Source organism: Meles meles, chromosome 1, assembly GCF_922984935.1.
Source record: "Meles meles chromosome 1, mMelMel3.1 paternal haplotype, whole genome shotgun sequence".
NCBI classification, from domain to species: Eukaryota; Metazoa; Chordata; class Mammalia; order Carnivora; family Mustelidae; genus Meles; species Meles meles.
Genome location: NC_060066.1, coordinates 51,509,403 through 51,524,220, shown reverse-complemented (window position 1 = coordinate 51,524,220; position 14,818 = coordinate 51,509,403). Strand labels below are relative to the sequence as shown.

Sequence of the window (14,818 nt, the reverse complement as noted above, 5' to 3'; positions counted from 1 at the left end):
GGGGTACCTGGGTGGCTCAGTGGGTTAAGCCACTGCCTTCGGCTCAGGTCATGATCTCAGGGTCCTGGGATCGAGCCCCACATCGGGTTCTCTGCTCAGTAGGGAGCCTGCTTCCTCCTCTCTCTCTCTCTGCCTGCCTCTCTGCCTACTTGTGATCTCTCTGTCAAATAAATAAAAATAAAATCTTTAAAAAAAAAAACTACATGAAATGTGTAGACTTAGGTCTAGATTCAAACAAACCAACTACCAAAAGAAATCTTTAAGGGAAATGGGGAATATGGGGAAATATGAATATGGTCTAAGATGAAGATTCTAAACTTTATTTGCCTAATATGAAAATACCAAAAATGGGAGAAAATAAATAATACAGTTAATAGCAGATTTATAATTATAAATATATTTTCCATTGGAGATAACAGTCTAACACCAGGAAGATCCAAAAAGTAATATGAAGGCATTCAATTGAATTTTTAAAAAAAGAGATTCATGGTGTTGAAGAACAAGTTATGTAATGGCATTTGAGTTGATTAGAGGACCAATATCAGTAGACGTATTTGAGTTGGTTGTCCAGAAAGCTAGGACAATATTATCCTTCATTAATAAGTAGGTCTTCCCCAAATGAACCATTTAATATGTGTTTTATTATACTCTGGTCAGACCATATCAGAAATACCTCTTTGAATATAAATACTTGGCCCTTACCACACTAATTTTCTCTCTATCTGCAAAAACATCCATGTTTACTTTTCTAATGTAGGATGGAAGTTGTGGGTGACCCTGGGAAAGGAGGCTACCATGGAGTGGAGGGAACAAACCTGCTTGGAATGAGTTGCAAAAAGAATGGGAGCTGGAGAAATGGAGCATCAAGAATAGACAACAGTTTTGAATGTGGCTGTGCTGTTTTCCCAAAACCACATTTATTGAAAAGACTAGAATTCACTACAATAAAATATACTGTCTTTTAGTGTAGATTTCTATGACTCTTGGCAAGTGCATCTAGTTGTTTAATCAACATGACAATCAAACTATAGAACTGTATTATTACTGCAAAAAATTATCTCAAAATCCTTTTAACCATATCCCTCCTCATACACCAACCCCTGGAAACCAACAATCTGTTTTTTGTCCCTATAGTTTGTATTTCTAAGGATACTATATATTGTAAAATACTGTAGGTTTTTTTCCACTTAGCATTTTAAATTGTTATTGATTCATTTGTTTTTTGCTTGTATCAGTACATGGATTCTTTTTTTACTATAGAGTAGTATTCTACTACACAGATGTACCACAGCTTTCTATCCAATCATAATCAAAGGACACTTGACTGGTTTCCAGCTTGGGGCTATTACAAGTAAAGGGACCATAAGTATCCATATATAAGTCTCCATATGAACATGAGTCTTTTCTCTAAGATAAATACCTAAGAGTGGGATTACTGAGTCACATGGTGAGTGTATATTTAGCTTCCCAAGAAATGGACAACTATTATGTAAAGTAGTTGTTCTATTTTGGACTCCCACTAGCAATTTATGAAAGTTTCAGTTGCTCCACATCCTTTCAGCACTTGTTAGTGGCAGTTTCTTTGACTTTAGCCATTTTACAAAGGGTATAGTGCATCTGGTTTGTGATGAATTTGCATTTCCATAGTGATTAATGATGTACAGTGTACTTTCCTTGTTTATTTGCCATCTCTATATTTTCTTTTGTGAAGTGTTTGTTCATATCTTTTGCCCAGTTGTTAAACTAGTTTGTTGTCTTATTTAGTTTTGAGAGTTCTTTTTATATTCTTATCAGTTTTATGTTGCAAATATTTTCTCCAAGCCAGATGGCTTTGACTTTCTTAATAGTGTTTTGTAAAACAAAAATTATTAATTTTTTTGAAGTCCATTTTTTTCTTTTTTTAAAAAACAAATTGTGGGGCGTCTGGGTGGCTCAGTGGGTTAAGCCGCTGCCTTTGGCTCAGGTCATGATCTCAGGGTTCTGGGATCAAGCCCCACATCGGGTTCTCTGCTCAGCAGGGAGCCTGCATCCCTCTCTCTCTCTGCCTGCCTCTCTATCTACTTGTGATCTCTTTCTGTCAAATAAATAAAATCTTTAAAAAAAAAAAATTGTGCTTTTGGCATTGTATCTAAGCAGCCTTTCCTAAAACCAAGATTATAAATTTATTGTTTTTTCCCTTAAAGTTTTATGGTTTGGTGGTTTATATTTCAGTCTGTGATTAATTCTTGTTAATTATTTCATGTGGCGTAAAGTATGGGTAGAGTTTTATTATTTTACAAATGGATATCTAATTAGTTTAATACCACTTGTTGACAACACTGTGCTTTCTCCATAGAATTGTCATCAGAGTTAAATAAAAAAAAATCAATTGGCCATAGATATGTGGGCCTATTTCTGAATTCTCTTTCTGTTTCATTGATCAATGTTTCAATCTTTTCAGCAATACCACACAGTTTTGATTACTGTAGCTTTATAGCAATTTTTGAAATCAGATGATGTGACTCAGCCAATTTTATTCTTCTTATTTGAAATTGTTTTGGCTATTCTACTTTTTCTAGCTTCCTCTCTTTATTCCTGATCTATTTTTATTTTCTTAGTTGGTTCTTTTGAAACCAGTTTCCTATCTTAGTTAGTAAAACAATTAACCTTAAAAATACAAGTAGGTGTAATCCCACATCAGTCATAAAGCCTTCATCAGTTACTTTAGAGCTGTAATATTTTATGACTTCTTTTCCCACACTTAATGCATTTCTATCAGCCAGTAATGTCCTCCCCTATATCAGTCATACTTCTAGAGAGAATCAGGGGCACATTCTGATAGGATTACAAAGAAACTAGAGAGATGAAATCAAAGTTAGGAGACTCAACAAATGTTTGTCTCTGAAGTACAAATACGTTGATTGGTAAACTCTCATCATTTTTGGCTGGAACAAGGGAGGAAAGAGGAAAAGAGTGTCATCAGAACTCAGGGATAATTAAGATAAAGTAGAAGAAGCATTCCAGCTGGAGCTGTGATCATTGAAGTGTTCAGCTACTGTGAGACCATGCAGAAAGAAAGTGGAGAAAAATTACCTTGGTCCCTTTCTCTTTCTGTCCTGTAATATTTTCCTTTGCCTCCTACTTTCTGAGACTTGCTAGAAATAAGGCAAAAGATCTTCAGATTTTGCAGTCCAAGAAGGTAGCAGCCAGGACACAGCTCACCATAGAAAAAGACAGACAATGGGTCTAGAGATCAAATGGAGAAAAGCTGCCCAGCAACCCATCCCATCCAGGATTCTGACTGAAGCGCAAGCATGTCCCCATAGCTCACAAATTTTAAGTTAAAAGCTGTAAAACATTATAATTATACACCATTTTAGAGACTGCAGAGAAAACCAATGATCCAGTTTAATAGAGACCATCTTGCTTTTCCTGAATAGAAAAGCTGTTTTTTAAATGGATGAATATTTAAAATATGATCCATAAAAATGATTCAATAACCATGATGATAATTAAAATTCTAAGTAGAAATTTTGAGATTATTTTTTCTATCCATTCTACTTTACATTTATACAATGAGTTTGTCTTATTAAATTTCAAGGCTGGCTTTGGTCTCTGAATCATCCCAGAGTGGTTGTTGCTCAATCAGAGTCTAATTACTTACTTCTCCAAATGCTGACATCTGTTTCTGGGCCAGTTATTTTCAATGATTCATCACCCCTCATCACATGAACACTTCCACCTTTCACTACCTTATACCTCAGAATAACCAGAGGAAAAAATAGTAAGTGAATCATTTTGCACCTAATTTGGTATTAAAGGACCTCTCCACATCAAGCCTCTATTTTGCCAAACCTACATTGTAAATGTCTACTGATACCTAGTCCATTGTATTTAAGCAAGTTGCAGAGCTTTTGCATATGCTCTAACCTCTCTGTGTCTCATTGTCTGCCAGAGCCCATAAAATTGGAGCCTTGATCTTCCTCAGGGTAGAGGAGGTGCTGGTAGGAAGCACTACTTCTACTTCACGTTGAGACCCTGCTGCAAACCAATGCTTCTTCACAGTCCATAGGGGAAGGGTTGCCTACATATGTATACAGGGAGCAGGGCACTGAAAGGAAGAAAATGAAGAGAGACCGGAGGACGACAGATATAATTATAAATGATGCCACATTTTATTGAAGAAGAAAATAAAGTTAGAGTAGGGAGCGAATCACAATTACTGGAAAAATTTGAATATGGACTAACAAAAAATTTTAATATCACATCTGTTTACAAATACCTATATTTAAATTTCACAAATGAATTCTGGAAACTATTATAACCAAACCATGTTAAATAAAAGTGTGTCAATAAAAGCTCTTGTGAGGTAAGACCTGATTATTAATGCTGTGAAGCCCTCTGTGGTTTCTGCAAAGTGTATCAGTACCTATCAATCCTTATGTCTAGTATACTAAGGAGTTTGCAATCTTCGCATTATTTTTGGCAAGAAACTGCATAAAAGTTAAGTCAGAATAGATATGCTACATAAACTCTCATAAATTATCAACTTTAATCTGAGATAAGTTGTATATCTATGATGTAAAACAAAATAATTCTACCTCTTTATCAGTTATACAACTTGTGCTCTGTGTTTAAGAGTTTCCATACTTTTAAAGGTTTTATCTATAGTTCCACACATTATAGAAATATTGACAATACTCGGAAGCAACCATTTTGAAAACGTAAGTGCAAAATTAAGACTTACTGTATGTGTTTTATGGCCTAGATTTTATTTCATTAGTGCTTTATTTCATTGCCTAATATTTCTTATTTGTATCAGTAGCAAAAATTTTATATTAATTATGCATAAAGGAGCTTATGAGAAAATTAATAAACCAAAAAAAAGGAGAAAGAAGATACAGAGAAAAATGGTTCTTAATTTCCAACAAATGAATTAGTTGATAATATCAATGTGAAAAAAACATACTGGATGTAAAATAAGAGAAATGCTTGAGTTAGAACAGATTGCATTTTTTAGTATATACAGTTCATGGAAATTATGTTAAAGTCTCGTTTTCTTCCCCAGCATTTTAATTAGAAGCTTAAAAAACATATAATTCAGGATTATTTAGCTTATATGCATTAAAATGTATGATTGGTAACCAACTGTCTTACTAAGTCATTTAATACTCAAAATTATCTCTCACATTGACAGATAAAAATTATATCACTATTGATCTTTGGTATGCTACCCTAATAAATTTTTATTGCTTCCTCTGTCCATTCATGCATGACATCATTTTATTCATTATTTGGATGATTCTCTGTTGAGACTCTTTGGTCTTATCTAATAATTCACTTAAAATTTTCCTCCAGCATACATGTATTTCAATGTGCTGAAAGCTCATCCAGAAGGAAATATTCACTCATTTCAGTACAACTGAAGCTCTAATTATTTTTCATCAGAAACTCTTGAGCAATCATATTAAATCTTACATCCTTGTGCTGTGTTATGGCCACACAATTTTGTAAGCCTGAAATACTCAATATGTAACTACCTAGATATTGTAGAATATTGCCCTGTGATAACTGCAGTATTTTAAATGTTTCTAAATTGTAAGAAAATTTCTATCTTCTTTTAAAAATGTTAATAGCAAAAATGTTATATGAAGTAAGGAATAAGTTAAAAGATAAGGAAGAGAAAAAATGAAAATATGAGAAAAAAGAAAAATGCTGATCCAGGAAAATAATCAGATAACTTGAAAAACAAATTTAAAATCATATAAATGAATTTACAAGTGAAATGTAGTTTTTTTTTTTAAGATTTTATTTATTTATTTGACAGACAGAGATCACAAGCAGGAAGAGAGGCAGACAGAGAGAGAGAGGAGGAAGCAGGCTCCCCGCCGAGCAGAGAGCCCAATGCGGGCCTCAATCCCAGAACCCTGGGTCATGACCTGAGCGGAAGGCAGAGGCTTTAACCCACTGAGCCACCCAGGCACCCCTATAGTTTATTTTTTAAGTGAATGTTTAATTGAATGTATTTATGGTGGGATTGATTATATTAGCCACTTAAAATAAATCCGAGGTTACTTAAACCTAAGTGGAGTCTTGAAAGCACCACATACTTTTTGTTTTGGTCCTTCACCTTAACATTTCATGACCACATTAAAAATATAAGAAGTCAAATACTTTGTTAACTTTGTTTAATTCTGTGTTTTACTTAAAGAACCAGTTTCCTATAGAACACCCCATGGGAGACACTAGTTTATGTTTCTCTTAAATTTGCTCTGTCCTACTCCATCCCTACTTAGTACCTCTCCTGTCCCTACTTACTACCTCTATTTTCAGTTGCTGCATATAAAAAATTACAACAAATTAAGTGGTTAAAAACAACACAACACATATTTATTACCTTCTAGTTGTGTAGATCAAAATACTGGAATAGTATATAGCTCAGCTAGTTCTTTACTATGGGTTGTACAAGGCCAAATTCAAAGTGTGGGCAGGTCTCTGTTCCTTTCTGGAGGCTCTGGAGATGAATCCCTTCCCAAACTCATTCAGGTTGTTGGCAGAATTTCATTCCAGGAGTTCAGGTCCCTGTTTCCTTGTTGGCTGTCAGGTAGGGAGTTGTTCTTAGTTTACTCAGGTCATCTGTATTCCTTCGCTCATGGCTCCCTTCTCCATCCTCAAAGCAAGTATTGGTGGGTTGGATCTTTCTACACTTCAACTCATTGACCCCCTTTCCTGCCTCATCTCTCTACTCTTCTGGCAGGAGGAAGTTCTCTGATTTTGAGGGCTCATGTGATAAACTGGAGCCCACCCTGGTAATCCAGGATAAGTCCCATTTCAAGGTCTCTACCCTTACATCTGCAAAGTCCCTTTTGAGTGTAATGAAACATATTTACTGGTTTCAGGGATTATGATGTGCATATTTGCAGGGAGGGAAATCATTAATCTCTCTACCATATTATGTACCTTTTCTCCCAGTCTTTTTTTATCTCTAATCCTCTCCTGAATCTGGCTACCACAATCTGCTACTGCCCCTCGGAACAATTTGTTGCTTAAACTATAGCCCCTGGAGGATTTTACTCGTTGCCAAGCACATTTAGATATGGCCTTAAGAAAAACATGTTATTGGCAACAGGTTTTTGGGGAGAAGGACAATATACGACCGTGAAGCTGGGCAGCTGGGGATGCCCGGCTCGCTCAGGGCGGAACGCCCCCCCTTCACAGAAGCCGGGCAGCCGGGAACGCCGCCTGCTTCAGGAAAGCCGAGCACCCGGGAACCCCCGGTCAGCTCAGGGTGGAACGAAATACCGCCTGCTTCCCTTTTCCGTTATCGCTCCTTTCTCTTCCCAGAAGGCCCCGTTGTCTTTTAGATGAGTCCTTTGAATGTGCTTGGTTAACTATAAACTTTATCCTCCTCCTTGCTTGTTGTCCACAAGGCATGTGACTAGCGTTTGACCTTCATCGATTCTTCTGTTGGCTATTGTTTCAATCTAATAAAAGTGAGACTGTGGAGTTGTTCGTGGCCGCAGTCTTTTCGACTGTTGCCCCCTGCTCCCAATCTTGAAGCTGACTTGTCTGTGCCTAATTCTTCTCCCCTGGTCGCGGACTGGAAGCGGCACAATCCACTGCTCCTCAAAAAAAGTGACAAGTTCACTTCCACCTTTGTTGTTTACCCTTTCACCTGGCCCTGAAATACCTCTTACTATATGTTGGTTGTATTCACCCCCCTTCTCTTTGTGGCTGCAGCTCAAATTCTACCTACTCAATGAATTCTTTCTTGTTTTAGACTTGCAGATTCCATATCTGCAACAATTTACAGACCTCAGTGAGCCTTTGGGTCTGTTCTTAGAATATATACCCTTCTGGAGCACCAGCATCATTCAAGCCCTGAAGCCAAACTGAATGATTTCAAATCCTGATTCTGTCCTTATCTTCCAGTATAAGTCGCAAGTTCTCTATTTACAAAAAGTGGCTAATAAAAATAATACCCCTCTTCGCCTTTGTGTGTTGCTGAGCTTATGGATATAACACACTTAAGATACGTAGAAGTGCCTAGCAAATGGTGAGCTCTCAATGACAGCTATTACCACTATTTTATGAGTATCTCTAACAAATTCTCCTGGAGCATCCATTAGGATGTATTTCAGCTGCAAATAATGGAACAACTTCATTCAGACTGGCTTAATTAAGAGGAAATGTATTTTGTACATTGCAGGAAATCTAGAAAAATGTGTATGCAGTGGGTGAGCAGTGTTCTAAAGATCAGCTGATACAGTGACTCGGTGAGGTCAGTTTTGCAATCCCTCTGTTCCATCACTCATCATAAGGCTTCATTCTTGCGGCTATGGGAAGAAGTTCGCTGCTATGCAAATGTCACATTCACACATAATTCAGCAAAACCCAAAGGAAAAATAAATACTGTTGTTTTCTATGTCTTTCCTTTCAGGATGTGGAAAAATTTCCCAGAGACCCCACAACATGGTTTTCGTGTGTCATGCTCCTATGTCACAGCCTGAACCAGTTCACATACTCATTACTGAACCCCTGGGTCCAGAGGGATGTTAGCTTTCCCTAAGCCTGGGTAGGGTCGGTGTCAAGAAGGGGCATTGGGATGGAAGGAAGGAGTAGGGGATATCTTTATAAGGCAAGCTTCTGCTAAGAAGGAAGAAGTGAGAATGACTTCAGGGTAGACATCACATCTCTTATGTGACCTTCTATACAAATATATGTTTACATCACTTCCAAGTCAAATACCTGTGATTGTGTCCTGCATAAGGTAAGCATTTAGGAGGTACTACTAATATAAATGTTGCTAACGTTGAAATGTTTTAAGTAATACACAATTTTTTATCAGCTCCAGAAAGTCTAATTATTCATTTCATAAAATGTTTAATTTTACTCTAAGTATACATTGATTTTGTAACTCAATTGTGTTAAATTCCTTACAAATAAACACAACTCTGTAGGAAGCTTATTTCCTCACACTGATTCCTAATCCCTTAAACATGCTGTTAAAAATGAAGTGACAGTAGGAAAGACACAGGTTCGTGGTTTACAACCGTAGCCCCCATTTCATCTCAAGTCACCATGCTTCCTTTGTGTCATTCCCTCTTTCCCCAGAAACACATGATTTGCAGCCCAGAGCAACACATTAATTGCCTGACTTCATTTTATATTTATTTCAAAGCTGAGTGGAGAAAATTATCCAAGGGGAATTTTTTTTTTTTTTGGTCCCTCATACCTAGCCTTACTCATACAAGGGCGGCCAGGCTTTTCCTCTCCCTTCATTTCTCATGGTAAGAAGCTAATCCTGGAGTTCAGGTGGAATGTGCACCACTTAAATTCCAGTGATTTCACTATTTCAAAGAGGTCAGAGTGGAGCTTTATGCCTTCCTTCATGCTTTCCTTTGACCCTTTCCTTTTCTAGTAGAAATTCCTTGAGAAAATGTTATATGCCAGGTATTGTATCATTTGCTGTAAGAAATATAAAAGTGGTATAATATATACTTCTGGTCCTTAAGTAAATCAGTGTTATTATGGAAGCAATGTGGATACACATGCAAGTAATTTGGAACACATTTATAACAGTATGTAATTTTGTATTAAGTAGATGATATTAAGTGTGCACCTCTTAGGAGTTCCAGAAAGATAGAAATTATCATGATTTGAAAGTTGTTCCTTTAGTATTTTTATTCCTTAAATTATTTCATAGGAACTAACATCAAGTCTCCAAAAATGATTGTAATAAAAATTTAGAATTTTCATAATATATTTGGTTACTGAAAGAATTGTATATAGAATTATATATATATATACTATATATAGCTAATTTCAGAAAAGGTATTGAGTTTGATAGACCAATCTGACACTAAATGAAGAAAACATTAAAATGATTTTAAGAGTGCATTTCTAGGTGTTCAATTTAAATGTTTAACAATTACCCACAAAAACCGGATTCGGAAATAAATGAAGATAATGCAAAAATAGATATCAAAGTTAAATATAGACATGGCTTTGAAATCTCAAAATCACTAAAATCATCAATTATCTTTATTTGGCAAGGGGAAGGCAATAACAGTAAAATGTATATCGGCACCAACTGTGATGTGAAATTTAAAGCTCTAAAACCCCATTAAAATCAGCCTGGTAATGAGGTACCATATGCACTGATCTACAGTTGCCGGAGGATCCCTAACCTGTGGCTTCTTTTTCTCTGTCACATTACCTTGTTAAGTAAGAACGAGCTGAGAATGTTTGTTTAAGTATTCATGAGAGTGTACATAATATAAAGGTTGACAAGTTTAGGAATGCATATTTTTCTTCTGCCTTTTGATATATACTAAATATCTGCTTTAGTTTGCCATATATGCTTGTTTCCAAAGCAAATTTTAAATATAATGTAACAAAAGCTATTCATATGGACTAAAACAAGTTGGTCATTCTGACTACAAATTTATATACGCATTCTGGTAAGGAAACTGGTTTAATCTGATGATTACAGTGGCCTATTAATCAAAGTGCTGATCAAAAGTCATTAAAAAATCCATATTTCATTACCATCTTCCGAGACACCCAGTTCTTTACACTTTTTTATTGCTCACCTTTATAAATAATTCAGTGCCTATTCTCTTTTTCATACACTTACATCTCTTTCATTAACACCTGTGAAAGTTGAGATTTTATACTGAAGGTAGAAAAACTTTCAGCTCCAGCGGAACATTTTCATTTTTTGGCTCAAAGAAATTATTAATAAATAAGCTCTGGGTCTATGAGATAAGTAAAATAATATTTTTATTTACTTGTTCTTGACAAATTGATTATTCATATTATTTTCCTTTCCCAGGCTTAGCAGTTTGTCCTTACTATATAGGTATGCTGCCACAAGGATTTTCACAGGAGGAGAAAAAGATCTTTGAAGTAACTACATAGCTACACATGAAATTTTTAAAGCTGAATGTATGAAATTTCATCTCTACCGAGTTATTCGACCAATCATCTATATTGTGAAATACATTGCACATTTTCAAGACTTTGGAAACTACTTACTTTTAAAGTTAATTCATTAAAATTCTCTGCCATCAAGTGACATAATTGTATTACTTGAAGACAGTAAAAATATTCTCTTCTCACATGACATTTACCCTTCTCTTTCTTTCTCTCTTTTTTCTTCCTTTCTTTTAGATGAATTATTCTAGAAAACTTTCATGCTTTTTTAAATAGAAAAAGGAATTTGAATCCATACTGACTTCTCCCACTTTCTCTCCACCTGCTTGCTTCCAGCCCCCTTATATTTGTTTGCATTTCTGAAAGGATCAAGGTGGGAAAGCATGCATGTTCACTTGTAATAACTTGAGGTAAAATAAAAGCTTGTTTTTATTTATTATGTGCATAAATTATAATGTATAACACAAGTCAACCCATTTTTCTGCAAAGGACCAGCTAGTAAATATTTTCTCCTTTGCGAGTCATACAATACATGTCCCAAGTCATTTCTGTCACTTTAGCATAAAAGCACTCTTACACTGCATGTAGATGAGTGACTGTGGATGTATTCCAATGAATCTTTATGAGTGGACACCAGAATTCTATTTTATATGATTTTCATATACAAAATATCCTTCATTTTTGTAAATTAATATCTAAAAATGTAAAAACCAGTCTTAGCTTTCTGTACTGAAAACGGTGGCAGGCCGTATTTGGCTTGCCTGATGTGTAATCCCTGCTCCATCATAATACAGAAAATGGCATATAACTATACCATGATTAAGGTGAAAAACAGTGAATACACGTAAAATAGTATTTCCCAAATCTCAAGAAATTTTCATTGATCCACAACATACATGGATATTTCCAAAGTTACATGTCTTATTTCCATGTGTATTATATAGTTTTTAAAGAGATTGTTTCTTGGGGTGCCTGGGTGGCTCCGTCAGTAAAGCAGCTGACTCTTGATTTCAGCTCAGGTCTTCAGCTCAGCGTCCTAGGACGGAGCCCCACTCAGTGGGGACTCTGCTTGAGGATTTCTCTCCCTCTCCTTCTGCCCTTCCCCCCCCTTCTCTCTCAAATAAATAATCATTAAAAAATATTTTCCTAACACATATATATGTGTGTGTATATATATGTGCATATATATACATATGCACCCATATGTATATGTGTGTGTATTACCTGTGCATGTTTGTTTATTCCTTCCTGATTAGATGATATAGTTAAAATATAATTAATGTTAATATTTTTAAACAATAATCATGATGGATGTGTCAACTCTACCTAGCTATCTTACAGTCAGTTCATTTATTCCCTAAGTAACTCAGAAATATTCCGGGGGCAAAGTAGAAACACTCTCTGATAACTTCTTAATCTCTAGCTCCTGACCCTACCATCAGAAAATGTAAAAATCTCTTCAACTGTGTGCATTTGAAGGAATCACCATTAATATATGACCAAATCAGTCCATTTGCCTGTCCCACCAACAGACCCTTTTGAAAGATCAGACTATGTGTGATTGTTCTTGCTTGGGCACAACTAAAAGATTACTCCTAGATGCTTGATTCTTTGGAAATGTTTCCTCAATTATATTTTTAAAAGCACTTACAGAAAAAAAAATAAGAAATAAAACTTACAGCTCAGAGGGAAGTTTTTTTTTAAAGTGCCGTATACTTGCAAGTACTACTTCTGGGGTTAATTTTTTATTTTTGAATCATTTCTTGCTTTTGGCTTTGAATTTTTAAAATTTATTTAGAACGTATGTATTAAGCCTCCAAGAAATGCAAATTCAGGGTTTTGCTTTTGTTTTTATTTTGAATTCTATCATCTCTTTGCTATCAAAAACACAATCTGGTAGACAATCCTATAAGAATTAGTAGCCATTTTGCCCCCTGCTACACCAAAAATATGTCATAAATGAAAATATTGCTCAACGTCATCCATCATGAGGATAGAGAAACATATTCAGTTATGTTATGTGATCCTTATATTTTAGAACTGGAATAAGTGTGCTTCATTTGATGCATACCCTGATTTCCATACATTTTGAGGTCACCAATAGTTCTGGCAATAGCAAACATCTATGACTACACTTTGGATAGCACCGATGTATAATCAGACAGTGAGGAATGAGGTCTCTCCCAAACTTGGACAATCTACTCTTCTTACAGGTCAGTTTCATTATAATGTTAATCCAGAGCAGAACCACCTTAGAATTATTTATGAGAAACATACAGAATTTTTGCTTAACACAGAATTAGGCTAAGGCACATGCCATATGGGTACCTCTTGCCAGACATAGTAAAGTCATTTCTAACTAAATCTCACAACTGATGATCTTTTTATTCTGAAAGGAATATGACTGACTTACTATAGGAAAATTTTAAATATTCATTTTATTATAGAAATCAGTCTGAAGTAAACTCATCTTCTATCTAAATTTCTGGACCATTCAATAGTAGTTCCAATGTTAACATGTTTTGTTTCAGATTACATCTGAGTTCTCTTTTCTTACTTTGTATTTTGTGAGACACTTATTTTTTGCAACACAAATAGTGAAAAAATTATTGTTGGCTCTGACTTTAATATATAATAAGTAAGGCATATTTAAGAAGAAATGCACAAAAAAAGGTAATATATTGATTGGTTAGTGAAAATGTGACCAGAGGCTCACAGGAATCTATCCTTATATTTTTTCTAGGAACAATGGCTCAGTATTCACTAACTCAGTGTTTGTGGTGACTCTATATAACACAAACAACAGGAATCAACAGTACATATCAAAGCCAGTCATATGCTAGCTGATGTTGCTGGTAAGCAATGTTGAATGACCAGGAAAAGTCATCCTGTGCCAAATATAATATAGTTAATTTGCAAAGAGAAGAAGGAACAGAGAGACTAAATATATCCAAATTGAAAAAGACAGAAAAACGTAGCTTAATATGATTTTCCCGTTCCACTTCCAACATTATTTCCAACCAACACAGCCTTAGCATTTCTCTCAGCCTGACTAAACTTTGGATGGGTTTCTTCCTGAAGATAGGCCCTAGGCCTCCCTATTCTTAGAGCACTGACTCTAGAAAACTTGAAATTGCAAATTATTTTTCAGCCCTTTTGAGATATAAATCTTCACCCAGCCTCTTGCCACTCTTACTACACAGAACATCTTTCTCAAGAACTTGGTAGTCATCCCTTTCGAATATTGTTATCAAGAAAAATAACATCCTTGTCTTCCACTCTCTATAAGAAGGTAAGAGCATAACTTTGATCAAGATCAATGCCAATTAATAAATACAGATTGCCTAATCACAAGGATCGACATACCCACTGATATCCTCAAATATTTGTCCATTCGCTCACTCCAGTTTTTATAAAAACTCCCATCTTGGGGTGCCTGGGTGGCTCAGTTGGTTGAGCAGCTGCCTTTGCCTCAGGTGTGATCCCCGGGTCCTGGGATGGAGCCCCATGTTGGGCTCTCTGCTTAGCGGGACGCCTTTTTCTCCCTTTCCCTCTGCCTACTGTTCTGCCTACTTGTGCTTTCTCTCTACCAGATAAATAAATAAAATCTAAACAAAACAAAACAAAACCCATCCTACATCCTTTGTTTCAGCAGATCTGAGTTCAACCTCTCCCGTATTTAAATATTGTTGAAGGAAGTCTTCCTTGCCTATTGAACTTGTCTGGTGCAATTTTTCTTTGGTGTTTTCCTGTATTTGTTTACTTGAATTAAGTATGAGTCTTTCTGGTGGCAGACCACATGCATACACACTCACATACTTGCACGCATGCATACACACACACTTGAAGGAATAGTACAATAATAAATCATTTCAGGATAAGTGTAGGTACCAATAAAGCT

At 35.7% G+C, this 14,818-nt stretch overlaps 1 pseudogene; it reads left to right on the top strand.

Moving 5' to 3' along the window:
* Positions 1-7,157: 7,157 nt before the first annotated feature.
* LOC123943880 overlaps positions 7,158-14,818 on the top strand; it is a 56,152-nt pseudogene continuing 48,491 nt past the window's right edge.